Source organism: Cornus florida, unplaced genomic scaffold (assembly GCF_030987335.1).
Source record: "Cornus florida cultivar Cherokee Brave unplaced genomic scaffold, ASM3098733v1 CherokeeBrave_3.0.0_Hap2_Chr11, whole genome shotgun sequence".
Classification (NCBI taxonomy): domain Eukaryota; kingdom Viridiplantae; phylum Streptophyta; class Magnoliopsida; order Cornales; family Cornaceae; genus Cornus; species Cornus florida.
This window is the reverse complement of record NW_026775581.1, coordinates 7,910,334-7,913,818: the sequence shown is the minus strand read 5'-3', so window position 1 is coordinate 7,913,818 and position 3,485 is coordinate 7,910,334.

Sequence of the window (3,485 nt, the reverse complement as noted above, 5' to 3'; positions counted from 1 at the left end):
AGCTAGTAAGGAATTGAGACCGAAATTCTTTGCCGGTCATGATTTTGATCCGCAAAAGGGTGAGTTTCTTGTTATTCTCGTTCTCTACCATTCTTTGTTTCATTTATGCTTTAAAGGGTGTCGCGAGCCATAAGCAATCACTTTTTTGCTCCTATAGTGCTTAGAGGGGGTCATGAGCCATGAGTGATCATAGGTTGTTGATTCTGTTGAAAATGGAGTATGGGATATTTTTGTGATTGGAGTTTAGCTTTGATATATATGCATCATTCTTACAAATGCCATATAGTTGTATACCATGTTCAGGATTCATCTTTGAGCTTGTGTATCATAACATGCCTAGGATTGAAGTGTTTTACAACCGTGCATTTCACTTAGTCTTTATTTCATAATATACATGATTCTTGAGTTCTAGGTAGATACTTGCCATGATTATTTTCTCCATGTCATCATACTTGCTCCATTGGTCTTAAATATTGAATTTGTAGACATTCTTGCTTAGGAATTGATATGATGTCATCCTAGGGTCTACTTGCCAAGAAATTGCAAAATCTTTTTAAGTTTTAGATTTGTAAATGCATGTTGCATAATTTATGCACATCACATCCTATTCTTGTCATTTTGATCTCATTTTTGCTTAAATGCCTTCAAAAGTGACTTTTCTGCCCTCTATGCTACCATTGCATTTGCATATCTAAGATTGCTTATTGTGCCATGATCTATTTTTGTGTTTTTGAAGCTTGTTGAGTTCTAAAATGTTGAAAAATGATTTGAATGATATTCTTGAAGCTATCTTGATCACTTCTTGCACAAGCATGTTCTTATCTGTTTATTCTCTGTTTTCTTTTCATATACTTACCTCATTCTATACCTATGCGTGATGAGCGCGGAAAAGTTCGTATTTAAACCCCTTGAGCTCGAGTATTCTAGAATCTTTATCTATCTTATTTTCCCGTTTTAGACTAATTTCGTGTTATTGCCCTTTTCAGGTACTTATCCCCAAAATAAGTCAATTCAGCCAAATTAGAGTATAAAAGAAACAATCTCAAGCTAAATGGAAGAAAGGAACAAAGTGGAAGCAAAGTGGTGGAAAACAGTAAGTTTCGATTGATCAGACAAATCTTTGATTGATCTTATAGTGATCAATCCAGTCTTATCAAGATGGATCGAGCCTCTTGTCCTTATCCTAAAGAATTTCCATCTTCGATCGATCCAACATCCTTTCGATCAATCGAACTTCTTTGATCTTATCCTGCGATACCTCTCGGATCCGAGACGCGGGTTGATCAGGCCCAAACCCGAGGGAAATATTAGACAATTACAGTATTTTAAAACGAATACAGATGACAAAATGAAATAAGAATAAATATTAAAAGCTGAAAGAAACTAAAATAAAATCCTTTAAAATAAATACTTAAATCCCAATAATCCAAAACCTCCAAAAGATTAAACAACTTGGGAATCCATCTCTGGTGGACCCCTAATAATAATCCAAACTGAATTAAAAATAACTGAAAGAAACATTCAGCAACAAGCTATGGAGAGAGAGTCCTACGTAGTCGATGGAATGGAAGTCCGTATCTGCACTGCACGACCAAGCTCTAACCCTGGAACCGACGAGCACCTGAAAAATAAGAGAGTGGGTCAGGCCCACATGCAAGTCCTAATCTAACTGTAATCCGTACAGTGACCCGATACGCAGATACACCTTAGATACCCTCAACATATCTATTTAGTCCATAAGTATACATATATATCCACACTAAGGACATTCACTGAACTACAGCAAGGGTCTCAACTTGAATAGAAGGCAACATGCGAAAACGCACCCAAAGGTGGGCATGAGTTCCTAGACCTAACATGGTACACCTACCTACTATATCCAGTTACGCATCCACTGCATATACGCACCCTAACAAACGACTCTGAGACTCAAGCTCATATCGTGGTACCATAATCATATATCTAAAGTCCGTCCGAAATCATAGTATGTCATTCAGTTATTTATTGAGGAGACATACAAAACACCGTCCAGATAAGCACTCAACTTATTCAGCTGATATGACTTAACTATAACCAATTAATCCAGGAAGTCACTCAACTTAGTCAGTTGATTCGACTTAAACACATTGATGAATTCAATATTTTATAATCCACTCTCTTCATCCGGTAGGTTAGGTTAGCGTTTTTAAATTAAACCATCCCTAGTATGTCACCGTTCCATATCAGTGTATACAATCCTCCATGTCAATGTAAATTACAACATATATATAGCAGTTTTGTAATCTACAATCCAAACCATAATCCAAATAAGTGCAGGAAGATATTTGATATTTCAGCAACTACAGTTTAAAACCATCCTCCAGTGAAAAGCAGAATAATACATAAGCTTTCAACATTTAAATTCCAAATCCGTCATCTAATGACTTGTAAAAACAGTGTATGTTATTACAGTAAATACAACTCAAAGTATAATCCAGTTCAAGTTAGGTAAACCCTAGAAATATAAAGAACAGACAAGCAACCAAAATCTAAGTTCTGCATAGGATCAGCCAGTTAACTGAAGACTCTACAGTGCCTCTAAAATATGATTTTATCTCATGTTATAATCCATTAAATCACTAAGTTAGAATTATACAATTCACTAATTTAAAATTATGCAATTCGAATCTGTTTTATCCGGTAATAGCATGCAAAGGCATTTACTTTCATACTATTCATCTTACTCCCATAATTGTATAAATCATGCACTGAGACTCTTAATAACACCCATATGGCACTGTTAAACACCTCAGTTTACTCCCAGAACTGTTCAGAATCCACAGCTCGTCCAAACAGTGCCCCTAAATAACCTAGAACTGCATCAAATATGGGAGCCTGCTCTAAAAATCAAAGAGCAGGCTCTGTATCAACCTAGAGCTGCCTCTTAGAAGGGTAGAGCCGACTCTACCTCTCCTAGAGCCGGCTCTACAATGGGGGGAGCAGGCTCTTTGCATTCCAGAGTCGGCTCTCTCCCTCTCCGAGAGCCTTCGTCAATCTCTGTTACTTCTGCGACTTCCTGCATTGTTTCCGGCCATTCGAACCATACTGTTCTTTCTCTACTTTGAACTTACAGGTCCTAATTTACATCTAGTGATGATTAAGTCCTTGATTTATTGCAGAAGATTCAACAAAAGATTTAAAACAGAGGAACGTTTTTATACAAAAACAGAGACATACAAAACCATATATGACAGAATAATTTCAGATCAATTTCACCGAATACAGATAATTAATTATAACATACAACAATTATGCATGGTTCAATTATTGTCCAATTAATCTCCTAGAGGCTATCTAGGTGCACAGAACACAGGCAAAGGGAAGGAGGAAGAAAAGAACTTGCCTATTCAGACTTTGCTTGTTCCGGCAACACGAACCATTGTCAAGCCTCCTCTGGTTCTAGTTAGTCCACCACCACACCTCCTTGGTCCTCCCTATTCTTCCCT